This window comes from Rousettus aegyptiacus, unplaced genomic scaffold (genome assembly GCF_014176215.1).
Source record: "Rousettus aegyptiacus isolate mRouAeg1 unplaced genomic scaffold, mRouAeg1.p scaffold_m13_p_1, whole genome shotgun sequence".
Lineage (NCBI taxonomy): Eukaryota > Metazoa > Chordata > Mammalia > Chiroptera > Pteropodidae > Rousettus > Rousettus aegyptiacus.
In genome coordinates this window covers 14,591,362-14,607,792 of record NW_023416284.1, presented here as the reverse complement: position 1 = coordinate 14,607,792, position 16,431 = coordinate 14,591,362, and the positions used below count along the sequence as shown (strand labels likewise).

The following is a 16,431-nucleotide window of genomic DNA, read 5'->3' as shown; positions in this document are numbered from 1 at the left end:
GGTCTTTTTGGATTAAGGACACCCCACCCCCACTCCGGCAAGATTTCATCTTAACTAATTTTGTCAGCAATGACCTTATTTCCAAATAAAGTCACATTCTGATGTTCTAGGGGTTAGGACTTCAACATATATTTTGGGAGGACACAATTCAACTCCATAATAGGGAGAGATTTAAGAAATTTAATCAGTAAGACTTAGGAGTTGATTATGTCTTTGGATGAGGGACAGATAAAGGCTAGAAGTCAAGGGTTACACAGTGATTTTGAGCAGATGGTGGTCAGACAAACTGAGTAGGGAACTCAGGAAGAGAAGCAGATTTCAGGGAGAAGGTGATGAGTTCCATGTTGGATGCGTATCAGCTGCCTTCAGGACTACACAGGCTGTGCTGAACAGCCCTGGGGGTTCTTTGACAATCCAAAGTTTCAAGATCTTAGCAGCCTTCCTCTATTTGCCTCAGTTCCATGAATAACCCTGTCAAATATCTTGTCCAGATATTGCTGAAGAGTGGCAGAATGTGCCACCCCAAAATATGCCACTTTGGTATAAGGATTATGCTAAGCTAAAGATACTTGAAAAACAGTAGTTACAAGAAGTACACTCTGACCCTCCTCCCCCATTTCTTCCTAAAAGCAGGAGATAAAACCCCCATGGGAAAGACTTCCTCCCATACCAGAAAGAAAGAAACATTCTTATCACCAGAGATGAGGGTCAAGGCAAGGAGAAACCTGTACAAACAGACCTTGTCAAAATAACTCTTCTTTCTTTAGTTTCCCCATGTATTTTAGTTACTTTTCCACAATTGCCTGTCATTATTCAACCTGCATATAAGCATTTGGGCCTATCTCATTTGAGGGTGTTCATTTTCCTATGGGGGCTCCCATGTCCGTATAAATATCTGTATGCTTTTCTCCTGTTAATATTTCCTGTCCATCTAATTTTCAAGCCCAGCCGGAGACCCTAAAGGCATAGAGGTAAAGTTTTGTGTCCCTTACAGAGCTTTTTTTTTTTTTTTTACCTCTGTATTGTGCTAATCCTCTTCTCACTTAATTTAAAGATTTCTGTCTTGAGACAGTCTAAAATCTTAGGTGTAGGAAGGCTGGAGTAGGGAAGGAACCGGCTTTAACATCCTCTCTGCTGATAGACTTACTCCCTTAGGTAATTCATATAGAAAATCCTTTCGAAAGGCCTGACTCTCTTTTGGAGAACTTTGCTAAAAGGGCAGGACTCGCCAGTCCACAGCAACCTTCTAAATTTTTTCTACCGTTTCCTCTAGGTTTGATTGGCATGACTCTGTGTTGATTTATAGCAGGAAACAGACTGTTTAAATGCCACTGTATAATAAGGACACCCCACTCCCCAGCTTTTCCAGCCCGCAGTGGTAGGACCTCAGTAACTACCATCCTACCTCCTCGAGTCCAATTCTACAATTTAGAGTCTGTTATTTCCAGAAACCACCTTAAAATACGAAAATATGTATGCATCAGGGTTCCTAATTGTAAGCAACAGAAGCTAATTTCGGCTGATTAAGCAAAAAATAGAATTCTTAAAATGATATCAATAGCCCACCGAATCTCTGTGAACCTAAAGAAACTGGCTCAAGATTAAACTTCCAAGAAAAATATCGAAAACCAAAAACCTGGCCTGCTCAGCCACCACCTCCACCACAACACGCGAATGCCATCCTTTGTACTCTGACTGGTACCTCCATTTGACTACAACCACCACTGTACCAGTAAAGCTATCACTCCTGCGTCAAGAACTCAAGTCAACTTGCAACTACCGCACTACTAAAAGCCAGCCACCTCTGCCATCACCCTGACCAGAAAAATGCCAGCTTCCTCAAATTGTTTCCTTATGAATCAAAATCTCATGTGGGTGAGTCTCGTGGGAACAGAATAACTCACAGACTTGAAGCCTGACCATAAAAGTGACTGGGAAACACCTCTGTGGGTTTCATCTTGAAGAAAGGGAGCTCGTGAGAGTGGACATTCCCCAAACAGAACAAAAAGTGCCAAGAAGCCAAAAAATATGAACTCTCTACTACAAGGTCCATAGGGGGCATGAGGATTGTTTTGTGGAGCAATCCAGGATACGATGACTCTATAGTGTGGGGTGGGGGCAACCTGGGTTAGGGAGCACAGAGATGGTGTTATAGGTTGAGCTGCATCCCTGCAACATTCATCTGTTGGTGTCCTAACCTCCAGCGCCTCAGAATGCGTCCTTATTTGGAGATAGGGTCTTTGCAGAGGAAATCAATTTAAAAGGAGATCATTAGTGTGGGCCCTAATTCGGTGTGACTGATTTCCCTATAAAAAGGGGGAATTTGGACACAGACACACAAACACAGAGAGCACCATATGAAGATGAAGGCAGAGATCCATGAGTCAAGGAATAGAGAGATTGGCAAGAAACCACCAGAAGCTAGGAGAGAGGGGAGGAACAGATTTTCCCCTCACCACCCTCAGTGGGAACCAAACCAAGGGACACCTTGATCTTAGACTTCTAGCCTCCAGAACTGTGAGTCACCTGGCCAGTGGTGTTTTGTTACAACGACCTTAGGAAACTAATACAGATGATAAATTAAACCATGGGATTAGATCAAGCTTTCCTAGGAAGACTGAGTCAATATAAAGGAGAACAGCAAAGGAAAGAGAAGACTAGTATCTGGGGGACATACTGAAGGAAAAGCACCTCTTCTCTTGTGAAAAGGAGGAAACCTGGGCACACATTGCCTGAGACTGAGTTCCTCAGAAGCAGACCCTGGGATGACGCTTCCTGTGCAGTGATCCATTAGGAAGCATTCCTAGAAATAACCTGAAGGGAAGCGGGATGAGAGGGCAGGAAGGGAGAGGGCTGAGCAAAAATGCAATGACAGCAAAGCACAGGAAGGGCAGCTTGACATGGGCTCGCCCCGCAGGGGAGCTCTCACGCCTCTGAGTTATCGCAATCCCAGGGCAAGGTTGCTGGGGTATTTAGGCTCCCAAACCCATCAGTCATAGGTTAAGAGCTGCCCGTTGCGGGGAGGGGGGAGGTAAATCTCCAGCCACTTCTGGTTCTCCACGAAGGCAGCCTAAGAGCAGTCCTCAGACAGAAACAGAGGTGCTGGCCGTGGGGAGTGAAAGCACATGGGGAGCTGGTGTGCCCCGGACAGTGAAGGAGTCCAAGGGGACAGGGGCAGAGCTCTGACAGCCTCTGCTGCATAGATGTGGGTTGGCGAGACGTTAAGTGATTAACACGTCAAAAGTTCAACATTCCCCTCTATTCAATGGGTAGGACATTTGGGGAGAATGAAGAGAGTTTAAAGTATGAAAGAGAAAGCTGATTAGGAAATTACAGAAAGATCGCCAGGCAACACTGAAGACCCAGCTGAGAGAGCCCAGGACCCTGTTATGGCACAAATACCAATAGTATCCAGGTAGGACATAGGACCATTGGGGAAAAAGAGGGGAGACTGGCAAAGAGGTGGGGAAGGCGTTCTGTCTTTACTGGGTAGGAAAGGAACTTAGAACAGAGACAGCGAACAAATAGAAAAGGAGACAGCAGAAGGGCCAGAGGACTGGCCATTTCAACAAATTTGAAGAACAAGTGTAGTAGGAACAACTGGGTGAGAAAATGTGGGAGGACGGGAGGGTGTGGTCATGGTGAGATATCTGATTTCAAGATGTAAGAAATGTGGGAGTTCAAGGTCATGCAAGGTCCAGGGTGTGACCATAGTGGTTGGTGGGTACTCTAGGCGGAGCAGAGGTAAACATCACCGTAGTCGAGGAGGTCAAAGAGCTCGCAGGATGCTCTCACCTAATTAAATGAAGAGATGTACCATGTTCATGGATTGGAACACTCGACATTGTTGAGATACTTTAGTTACCTTAAAACCACGAATGCCCACCATCAGTAATTCATTGTTTAAAATGATGGTTTACATTTTACATCATTAACATTTGAAAAGTGTAAGCATTTTATTGGGACACTCTGTTGTTGAATGTGTTTGATTTCAGTGTGGGCTCAACAACAACAAAAAAAGTCATTTCTGAGCCTGCAAGGAGATGACCAGAACCTGAATTGTGGGGGGGGTTTATGAGGGAACATCCTAGCAGTGAGCCTAGAAAACCTAATGTGTCCTTCTGTGATACATAGCAGAGCACAGAAAGGTGGATAAGGGCTGAGAGCCCAGGCACGTGACTATCACAATCTATATCTTCGGTTACTTGGCACCCATTCTCATTCTTCTACCCATATTTAACTTTCATACAATAACTATGACAACTTCATGTTTCCTTCCTAAGAATATGCAATAATCCTTCCCACAGGGACTCATTCTCTCCCCTCGCCAGAAAAAAAAAAAAAAAGTCAAATATAAAATCCATCTCTGTATTCATCTCTGGGTGATGTTAAATCCTCTATTAGCCCAATCACAATGCCATCTGAATATTTTATAACTCAGAGACTAAATTGAAGTTTATTACCAACACTGCCTTCTTCTTATATTGTTCTTGTTTATAAACCTTTCCTAGCTCTCTATTATCTTCAGAGTAAAGTCAAAATCCCATAGCTCAGAGTTTAAGGACCTACCAAGCTAGACCTAAGTTCCTCTCATAACTTCTCACTACTCAAATTAGGTCGACCCATATTTTATTTCACAAACACATCTTTTATATTTCTCCCTTTGAGCCTTTGAGCTAATCATTTCTCCACCCAAAATGCATTCCCCATCTTTTTTTTCTTTTCTGCCTCCTCTGCTCTACGACTATCCAATTTTCAAGGCATGGTTCAGGTTCAATTCCTCCACACAGCCCTCTCCCAAAGACACCTCAGGACTCTCTCTACTCTGAACTCCTCTAGTCTGTGCCACTGATAGAGACCAAGTAGCCTTCCTGGCTCCCCCACAGCACCTAGTGGCAAACTGCCTCCCACATATCCATTTACTAGCTGATACCCGGCTGCAGAGGGTAGGGGAAATGAATTGGCAAAGCAAGGCTGGCTATTAATTTGGAGCTCAAGGCACTTACTTTCCAATATTAGCTTCCTGCAGCCTCCCTTAGGCCCCACTAAGACTCTCTCTGCTTGTTTGATTCTGAATTACAGTTTGAAGTAGTTCCTCAATTCTCCATAGCAACCTTCAAAGGAGTTCAGTTGGCCACCAGAGACACTGTTCTCAGATTACTGCCAAGCTAGCAACCTGGTTGAGGGTATTAGTAAACCTCATGGCTTGCCAGCTAATATCAGGTCGAAGACAGAAGCAAACAAAATGTATTCAAGCGGGTGTTGCTCAACAGGAAGTATCTGCCCTGAGAAAAAGTGAAAAACACTGAAGTGCATAGATCCAGAACTAAACAAAATTTTGCTTAGCCATTCTGAGCCTGTTCCTGACACAGATAAGAGAAGCAAAACAGTCATAAATCGTCCTTCCCTGTGGAGGTTTTATGATGTTGTTCAGAATGCTAACTCCTACCAACAAAGAAAATTGTTCAGAAACACAAAGGGCCATTAGCAAAGAACGGAGAGACATGGTTCTTGTCGCAGTTCCGCCCTGGATGAAGCATGTCCCTTTTCCTCTCTGGATCCCAGGTTCGTCATCCAAAAAATGAGGAAGTTAAACTATATGGTCTCAGGCTGGCGGCTGGAGCCAGATCCAGCCTCCTGGAGGAACCGTGTCTCCTGCAGCTGTGAGTGTCCCCTGTTGTGCCCAGTGCACAATGCTGCACAAGAGGAGATGCCATTTGAATGTTGGGGGGCAGAATGCCAGAGCTGCTGGCCACCTATTATCCAAACAAGAGACATACATAGGCTGGGGACCCTCTAAACCCTCCTCCAGGATGGACTTTCTGGTTCTCCTCTTGTTCTCCCTGGCTTTGGTGCCAAGTGCTGGTGTTATGATCTCTATCGGCTCGAAAACCCATTACCTGAAAGGTCCAGTCAGGGGAGGCGCACAGGTATTTTCCTGTATACGCCAGAATGCCTTCAGAGGACATGCTTCACGACCTTGTTCACTATCCTACACCTTGTTTTATAAGGGATGGTTTATGCTAAATACACCTGAGAAATATCTGGCTACCGTTGGGAGCTGGAGTTCTCCTTGTATTACCTTCTTCTTGCCCTATCTGCTGCTGATAGTTAATCTGTTTTTTCACAACCTAAGTTGTGTAACCGGCCCTGGTACCATAACAAAAGCAAACGGATTATTGTTTCTTCAAGTTTATAAATTCAGCGAAGTGATGTTCTCAAAGAATGCGAGGAGCTCTGCTTGTGACTTAAGGAAAGCGATGCGATCCAGACACTGGCATGTGTGTGACTGGTGTGTGCGCCATTTCGACCATCACTGTGTTTGGGTGAACAACTACATTGGGGCCTGGAATGCCAAATACTTCCTCCTCTACTTCCTGATGTCAACGGCCTCAGCTGCCACCATGACCATTGTGAGCACTGTGTTTCTGGTCTGGTTGGTGGTGTGGTTGAACTTGTGCCTAGAGACTTACATTAATGACCTTGGACACTTCCAGGTTATTGACACCATCTTTCTTATTCAATACCTGTTCCTGACCTTCCCAAGGATTGTCTTCCTGCTGGGACTTGTCCTGGTGCTGAGCTGCCTCCCGAGTGGACACCTGTGCTTTGCTCTTTACCTGGCCACCACCAACCAGACCACTGACCAGTGGTACAGAGGTGACCAGGCCTGGTGCCAGTGTTGCTCCCATGTGACCTGGCCCCCATCAACAGAGCCCAAGTCTACTGGAATATTCACTCCCATGGGCTTTGGAGCAATCTTAGAGAGATCTTTCTACCGGCAGCTGCACATTATAAGAGAAAGAAGAAATAAGAATGAGAAGAGTGTTACTGCCTTTTAAATATAGTATACATTTATTTGTACAAGTGGATACTTAATTTCTAAAAAATAAAAATAAAAATAAAAACTATATAATCTCCACAGGTCCCTCCACCATAAAATCCAAAGACATCTTTTACTGCTTTCTGCTCTCCTTATTACGAAACCTCCAATTATTCATTGAAGACTATAAATCATATACTATCCTCAGGGGCACCAGGCATGGCTGCTCCAGTTGTACACTAAACAAATCCAGAGGGCACCATTCGCATTATAACCTGTGTAAACTACATCTCTGTGTCGGGTGGTGCGACCCGAACATCCATACGTAGCAGCCCTGATTATGCTCTTCGAGTGTGTAAATATCTAAAGTTTTACCTTTTATTTTCTCAATATCCATTGTTTCCTGGTCTTGGGTCTCTAGCAGAGATGAAACATTAATATCTGATACTGAGCAAAAGTATTCTTTTACTGGTTAACTCAGTCATGGACATGAAATGAGGACAATAGCATTCATACGTTATTGATTACCTACTATGTGCAGGACACTTTACATATATTACTACATTTAATCCTTATGGCACCATATGGGGTATAAAGTATTATCTTTATCTTTGGATGAGAAAGTTGAGGCTCAGGGAGACAACATAGCCTGCCCAGGGTTCATAGCTATAGCTCAAAAGTGGCTGAGATGGGGATTCAAAACTTGCTCTGACTCCGAAGTTCATCCTCTTTCCATGCTACTGTTCATCGACAGCACCTTCCTTACGCTCCATAATCCTCCTACAGCTTGACACTCTTTTGACATTGGTGAATGAAAGCTAGTGATTAGAACATTCGTTAACTGGAAACAGCAGTGACACAGCATGAATATGCTGGAAAGAAAGTCAGTTCTCACCAATTTTCACCTGACGTCACTCACTAGAGATGCACTTACCTCTCTGTGGGCCTCGGTGTTGTCATCTGTCAGAGGAGTGATGTCTTGGAACCATTTTAGAATACTCGAGAACAGCAATTCCTATAGCGATGAGCATTTAATTATTTGCATTCTCTGACTTTTTAAGTTTATTACTCTCTCTGGCCTCAACTAAGCTCTATACAACTCTTGCGACCACTTCAACCACCAGGGAGCATTCTCTGTTGTCCTTAACTCACTGTGGCTCCAGACCTGTCAGTTAAGTCTGGAAAAGAAGTGTGTGATTGGTGAAGCCTAGATCACAGTCCATACCTTAGCTCCAAGGGAGGCTGGGAAAACAAGCATCGGGCTCTACGGCATCTATACTGTAAAGTAGGCTCTACCTCTCACTGAGACACGTAAAGTGGGAAATTTCTGAACAAGCAGGGGGGAAAAATCAACAAATCTCTATGCAGTTTTAACCAATGGGTCTTGGGGAAATCCCTTCTCCTCTCTTAGCCTTAGTTTCTTCCATTGAAAATAAGGATAATAACACCTACTTCAGAAAGTGAAAGCACAGAAGGCAAAGGCAAAGACTTTCTGTCTTGAGGATCTGGCAGGATGGGGAGAGGGGAGATACTCCCAGGAGAGGAATGAGATGGCTGTAAGGATTATGACCCAAGGAGATTACATTTTGATCATCAAGGCACGGACTGGGGCTGAAATTCTATTAAAAGTACGAATGATCCAGAAGTGTTTCCTTTCCAATAGTAAACACTAAACAATGAGGATTCTAGAAAGAGTCAGACTTAAAGAAAGGAAAAGGGAAAAACAAAGATGCTCTAAACTGGGACGCAGTGCATACAGAGCCAAGAGAGGAAGGAAAGTCAAAACATAGGGCAGTCCTAAAAAAAAGAGGTCATCTTGCCCTGGATCAGGATTGGGTAACAGCTTCAACTTCTCACCAAGGGCTCCAAGTCACCTGATCCTCCCACATGCCAGCAGACTCTAACCAAGTCACACAGTCAGCGAGTACAGCAGCAAAAAAAAAAAAAAAAAAAAAAAAAAAAAAAAAAAACTAAACAAATCTCTGCATCTCTGCTTTTCATGCCTAAGCCCTCTCCACATGAAAAAAAATCTAATGTCATTTTTCCCCGTAGCTGTGTGCTTCCTCTCGTGCTCCAGACATGAACGTAAATAGCAGTTAAGGAATACAGTTCCAAAAAGAATGTTAAGCAACTTGTTTACTGGCATTTTTAATCTCTACAATAGTGTGAGCCTTAAAAAATAATTTAAAAATTATAGTTACATACAGTGAAAGATACATTTATTTTAAAACACCTTGTATAATTCTATAATATTACTATATATTTATATGCTTTATATAGAGAGAGATAATTTGTAATGGTACTGTTTTACTGAATTTTATTTTTAAATATACTAAAAATCTTTGACTTGTACACTTACTATGGGCATATTTTATGGTATATAAATTATACTTCAATAAAGCTGTCTTTAAAAATCACCCTACACAAGATTTGAAAGCAAGCTACAAACTAAGAATATATTTGCCATGAAAATAACTGGAATAGAGGTATCCTTACCATATAAAGAACTCTTCAAAATTCTGAGAACAACATTTATATCTCAATAAGAAAATGGACAAAAGAAGAAATAGAAATGACCAATAAATATGAGAAAAACACTTATTTTCATTAGCAATCAAATAAACATAGTTTTAAAAAGTATACGTTTTCATCTGTAAAAATCCATAAAAATCGCAAGTTTTCTTTAAGGCAATATCCAGAATTGAGGATGGCTGACCCAGGCTGAGAAAACCTCTAGATTTCCTAGATGTTACCTCCTTTCTTAACCAAGACTGAATTAAGTCATCCTTGTGTTCCATATATTAAAATTGTACTACCTACTTTTGTGGGTGAGACTGTCCTGGCATGAATTAAACAAAGTCTCTTCTTCTAAGAAATTGACATTCAGCAGAGGGAGTCAGGTAATAAACAAGTAAATAAATATTAATCTTCTTTTGATTTTTTTTCAAAGCTTTAATAATGTAAAACCCATGCTTAGTACGTGGGCCATAAAAAAAAAACAAACGGCTATAAGTCCAATTTGGCCCAGGACACTGTAGTTTTCTGACTCCTGACTAGATCCCCACTTACCACAGTCAGATTAACTGCTGCCAACCTGCTGGATACAAAGATTAATGCTGAACCCCTGTTATGATTCCTCATGACTGATCACAATGGACCCTGCCAGCAGGAAAAGGTATGGTTATGGTTATATTATGGGGGTTGGAAGAAAGGTATGTGGAACCCAGGTGACCTAGTTAAGTTCTTCTTGGTATCCATTGACAACTGTACTATGAATTGGCAACTGCTACAATCCTGACCTGAGAAGTGCATGGTGACCAGGGACTCAGACCACCATGGGGTAAGCCATCAAGATTTAAAAGTAACTGTGGAAAAAAAATAATAATAAGTGACTGCGTGAGTGCAGATAGTGGAGGAGGGAAAGGATGAGTACCAGCTGTGGCCCAAGACCACCTGCAGCTACAGGAGCTGTGGTTCATCCCCATAGCTGCCCTCTTCTGAGTTTTCCCTTTACTAAGAGTGACCCACAGGACCCATGAAAGAGCTGCTCCCTAATAATATAAGAATGGGATCTGCATGAGCAAGGCATGGACTTTGGCCACCATGGAAGTGTGCTGCTTAGATCTCCTTTCAAGAGTGAACTGCCACAAGCTAGGTAGTTAGCTTACAGTCTCAGCGGCAGTGCCTTCAGGATCCATTGCAGCACTGAGCTGAGGCAATGTTCTTCCTAGGAAGATCCAACCAAAGACTGAGTGTGGTGGACGTACTAGGGCCTGGCCATTTCTACGCAACATAGGACTCCTCAATGGGGCGTCTTTATACCAAGGCTTCCCATTGAGCTGGTGAAACCTTCTTACCAAAATATGAGGTTCTACCTAACCAATTTTCCTTCCTTCCCCCTCTGCCTCTACAGTGTCGGGTCTGATCTGAAGGCCCTCCCTGCCTTCTCTTGCTCCATTTCTCTTTTATATTTCACAAATCTCTTGCATCTCTCACTCCATCTTGGCATCTGCTTCCCGGGGGACCTATACCATATGACCTAGCAATTCCACTTCTATTTACTTACGAGAACTGAAAACATACATTCACGAAAAGACTTGTGCACAAATGTTCACAGAAGTTTCATTCGTAATGGCCCAAACCCAAACAACCCAAATGTCCCATAAGAAGTGAGTGGATAAACAAATTGTAGTACAGCCATATATGTCAGGGTTTTCCAGAGAAATAGAACCAATAGGATGTGTGTGTGTGTGTGTGTGTGTCTGTGTGTCTGTGTGTCTGTGTCTGATTGATTGATTGATTCATCCATTCATATAAATGGACTTAAGGAATTGGCTATGTGATCACAGAGGCTGAGAAGTCCAAAACTCTGCAGTCGGCAAGCTGGAGACCTAATAGAGCCAATGGTGTAAGCTCTGGGTCGAGAGCAGGAAAATACCAATGTCTCAGCTTAATCAATCAGGCAGGTGAAGATTCCTCTTACCAGCCTCTTTGTTCTATTAATTGGATGGAAGCAACCCACATTAGGAAGGATAATCATCGGCTTTACTCAGTCTACCAATTCAAATGTTAATCTCACCCAAAAACACCTTCACAGACATACCCAGAATAATGTTTGACTAAATATCGGACACCCCATGATCCAGTCAAGTTGACTGTGTGTGTTTATTGTGTTTGCTGCTGTTATTTCAAACGGTCTCTGACTATAGGCTCAGTGACACTCATAAAATAAGTAAAAACTTTTAAGCAAGCTGACAACAGTGTTTTGTATTTGGCCTCGTTTCTTTCTGGAGTTGGATAGTACTTGACATGGGTGATATAAAACTAAACTAGTTAAAATTAAGATGAGTGAATTATGAACTATATAAAACTAACCTTTAAGTTCAATTTTACAAATACTGTGACTTTACTGACTTAATATTTCCTTGAAGACACAGGAACTGGTTTTTTTTTTATTCCCTAAGCCTTATATATTATCACAAAGCCATATAATATATGAAAAGTCTCAGTTTCTTCATCTGTACAGTGGAAAGAGTTATAGTACCTACCTCATAGCAGTGAAGATTAAATGAGATATTGCAGATAAAATGATTAGCACAGTAACTGGCATGTAGTTAGTTCTCACTGGGTGTTAGCTTTTATCATCATCGTCATCACCATTTCTACATAAACCAATTATGCTACAATCATGTAATACAATGTACCCTTTTGATGTATCCACAAAACCCTTCCTTTTCCTCTTCTTCCTTACAAGTAGAACTCTGGTTTTATTGAGAGTAATAGTGGTAGGCCCTCCTTTCACAATACTGTTGGCTATGAGACTCAGTTCTGACCAACAAAATATAAGCAGAAATTGCTAGATCAGGCCTAACAACTGTTCTCTGGGTGTGGGGGGATGGGTAGTGACTCAGCCAGCATATGCTTTTCAAACTTTGTCCTACCCTTTCTTTTCCCCTGGGCCGCAGACATGATGCCTGCAGCTCCGGCAGCCATTTTGTGACCATGAGACAATTTGAGTACAGAAGCCAGCACTGTGGCTAATGGAGAAGAATGAAAGAAGGAGGAGCCTGGATGTGCTGAAGCTGCCATACCAGTCCTGGACTCCCTGGATTCCTGAGTAAAAAAGTGAAATTCCTAGTATGTTTCGACCATTCCACACACCTGTTTCCACATCTATTAAATGAAAAGAGAGTAACAGTAACCTAGCTCATAGGTTTGGTGTGAGGATTAAATGAGTTAATATGTGTGACTTTTTGAGAAATAACTAAAATCATGAGCAGAATGACCTCTAAAGCTGTAACATTCTACTATTTCTTGAGTCATTTCTCTTGTTCTTTGGTGAGAAAAGTACCTGGCATTTAACTGCTCAATAAGTATTAGCTATCATAATCAAGATTATTATTTCAGCTTTTTGCTACTTGCAATTGAACCCAATTTATAATTAATACAGCAGCTATTAAAAAGGATATTTATTAAAACTAGTTAATAGCCAGGGAGGATATTCTTGATAAAATGTTTGGTGGGAAAAACACATTGTAAGACAGTATATACAGTATGAATCCAATTTTAACAACTGTATAAATGCATAGAAATACATAAAAGTCTTAATAGTACTAGTATTAGTACTAAGTGGAAAGATCACAGTTGATGCTTGTTTTCTTTACAAAGTTTTATTTCCAAAACTTTAATAATAAACACAAGATGTTTCTAACTGGGGTAAATGTTACTTTAAGACATTCAAATGAGACTAAGATATAACAAGTAATTTTACCATAAGCAGATTCAAGGTAGCAACCTGTGGGCTAGAACAGATTATTTAAGGAATATGATGAACGACTGTGTGCATTAGTAGTGAATTCATCCACACAGCAAAACTAGTGGAAGCCAAAGTTTAAAAGAAGAGCCTGTACATAGCCTGTACATAAATATATGTGTGTGCCCCAGAGTTTCCAACCCACATGCAAAGAATGTCTAAAAGGGGACACTGAGCCCTCTTCAGTCAGGGGAACTTGTCTTGGTGCCTATTCATTAAATTGAGAGGGTGAATAGGAAACACCAGTCATGTCTTATTAAACAACTTTAAAGAACATGCTGCTAACTGATTGTTTGCCCATGGAGACAATGCTTGGCACCATGCGTGACAATTGTCTGAATTAAACAGTTGTGACAGTAAAATTGATCTTGAAGTATTGACTGAAAGTTTTGGTTCTGCTCATAATCCCATGGCTTTAGCACACAGAATCTGGCCCTGCGAGTCCTACTCCAGTAAGCAGCTGTCTGTGCCCTCGCCCTCAAATCAAGAAAGAGCTGTTTCAGGATCAAGGAAATTCATCGTTATATATTTTGTATGTGGGTCCTATTTGAGCAAATCTGAGAACAGTACCCAATGAAAGTGGTTTTCTGACGTAAGTCCCAATAAAACAATTTCTTTAAGAGGTGCTGTGCCAACAGACCATTTTCAGAGGTTAACATTTGTCCTTCAAAAAAAGTGAAATAGAATTAGAGAGTGAAATATAATGCTCTTAGCCGCACTCGGCAGCATTTTTGTGAGGGAGTTTTTCGCAGACATACCTCAGAGATATTGCAGATTCAGTTCCAGATCATGACAATAAAGCAAGGGTCACAGTAAAGTGAGTCACAATCGTTTTGCTGGTAGAGGGTCTTGCCTTCAACTTGTAGAAAACACAACATCTGTGAAGTACAATAAACCGAAGTGCAATAAAGCAAGGTATACTTATACTTCCAAAATTTCTTGGTGTATCTTCCTCCCCTCGCCCATCACCACCAGCAGCAGATTTATAGTTCAGTAAACTGCCCAGCTCAAGTCCCAGCTGACTGAAAGGTGCTTACTTTCTCTACTTTTCCCAAAATCATCTTTTTCAAGGGCCTGGAATCCTAAGCCACAAAAGATCAAAGTGTATGAGACGAAAAGCAATTCCAGAGAGTAAATATTAATACCTCACTTGCTACTATTATTTTTCAAGGCATTATGAGTAATAGTAATAATTGCTAACATTCAGGGAATGTAACATTCGTGGTTGTGCCACCTGAACAATTACACAGGACCCCATACTCAAATGACCCTGAACTTAGCTTGGTGCTCCACTATTGTCATCTTAATACTTTTTGAACATTTTCATTTTACACTGGGCCCCACAAATTATGTAGCTAATTCTATTAACTTTTATAGGGCACTTACTATGCATCAGGCTCTGTTCTAAACCTTAATCCATATTAAGCTGCAGTGGCTGAAGTTTCATCAGACTGTAAATTTCCTTCATTATTTAAGGTAATTTACAGGAGTCTGTTTTCTAGCCACTAAAAAGTGCTTAACTTGGTAGGGAGAAAGGGAAGATACTTACTTGGCAAGGCCTTCCTACTGCCGGCAAAATGTTCTTGCTACCAATCTAATGCCAACAGGAATCCCAGTCTGGGATGGGGTAAAAGACGAAACTTCATTCAGATAAACAGTTAGGAAACCGAAAGTGCGCTACCCTGAGATGAAGGGGTGGCCACTTTTTTTAAAGTACCAGCCTTGGTTCATTTTTATGCAAATGGAGGATCCAAATTTGCACAGTTAGGTTGGTCCAAATAACATTATCTTGATTGGTCAGCTTCCAGCATCCTAAATGGTGGTTATGGATTGGTCAGCAAAGATGCAAATTAGGATATAGTTGTGCAGCTCCAATTGGACAGGTAGGTCTCAGCTCATTGGCTGAAAGATGATTCCAGGAACTTCTTTATAGGGTCAGCTCAGCAGGCAAGAATGCAGTGCAGATTTGCCAGCACAGGCTGCGGTTGTTCCCTGATATGCAGTGTGTGTGAGAGGCTACTGCCAGCAATTGCTGCTAGACTCTATGATCACAGGGCAGGTATATTCTTTCTTGGGGTCAACAGTATGCAATCCTCTGTTTAAAAAAAAAAAATTTTTTTAACCCAAACCTATCACATCGTTGTCTCATATTATAAATCTGCAATTACTTCAGTGTTTACTTGCTTATTTTCTATAGAAACATAACCTCCATGATTTTCATCACTGAATTTCCAGCAATGTCTGACATATATTAGCCAACGTAGAAAAATAATAGCTCTATTAGAGAGCACAACTATCACCATCCTTGTTGAATAATTCAATTGCTTTGGGTGCTGATTGATGCAAAAATAATTAAACAGGACTTGTGTCCCTGTTATCTGTTTGGCAAAGTACTACATGCGAGAGGCATTTTGAAATGTGGCCCCCATTTCCGAGTTGAGTCTGATAGAGCAAAGGATAGTTCCCAAAGTGCGGGCTGGGAGGGATCCCTGGCACCTTTTCAAGATCTCCAAGGTCAAAACTATGTATTATTTGCCTTTTTAGTGCTCAGTGTCTCAAAAATAAAGTGAAATCTTCCAGATGCTACATGATATATAATGAAGGATAGTGTAATGTCTGCTTGTGTGCTATTGTGCCAAAATGTTCTCCATTTTGTTCTGGTTCAGTAAATATTAATAGCTATAACACACATAAACAAAGCTCTTTGGGGTCTTCCATAATTTATAAGTTATGTAAACCCTTTGTAAAGGGGTTCTGAAACCAAAAATTTGGATAACTACTGCAATACAGGAATGATGCAGACAGGAAGCCATTAGCAACAGAGAGTACACTGAGGATGACAGTTGAGACTAAGATGTGAGGTTTGCATTTCCAATCAAAAGGTTGAGAATGGCCTTTAATCAGGAGGAAACAGCATGGATAGTTGAGAAAATGTCTGAGAAGGGTGTGGGCAAAGGACAGCCTGGGCAAAGGCCCTCAGGGAGAGTGCACAGGCGTGCAGAGAGCACTGGAAAGAAAGACTCATCTCTGCAAGGACACTTTCACACTCAATAGAAGCTGTAATTCTTCTCTTGCTGGTTGGCGATCGAATAAAAGCCAGGGCATAACCTGGATCACACGGGAAATCTTATGGCGGTCTCTCTGAATTATAAGGTTTAAAACTCCGCCTAGTTAGTAATAACTATAAAGTTTGGCGCACGGGTTAAAACATCTGCTTCCTGACTTGACGGGGAGAAGGAGGAAAGCGGTGGAAGGCAGAAAAGGGCGGGAAAATAAGGCATTAAAGAAAGAAAGA

At 41.6% G+C, this 16,431-nt stretch overlaps 1 long non-coding RNA gene and 1 pseudogene across 2 annotated transcripts in view; one reads left to right on the top strand and one right to left on the bottom strand.

The window, feature by feature from the left end:
* LOC107501030 overlaps window positions 1-16,431 on the bottom strand; it is a 59,632-nt gene that overhangs the window by 43,023 nt on the left and 178 nt on the right. For both annotated transcript variants that reach the window (XR_004953764.1, XR_004953766.1), the window contains exons 2-3: window positions 14,686-15,231; window positions 13,895-14,014 (exon numbers count right to left, since the gene is read on the bottom strand). This is a non-coding gene — a long non-coding RNA (uncharacterized LOC107501030). The remainder of the gene's footprint in view (window positions 1-13,894; window positions 14,015-14,685; window positions 15,232-16,431) is intronic.
* LOC107501024 lies at window positions 5,543-6,915 on the top strand (annotated as a pseudogene).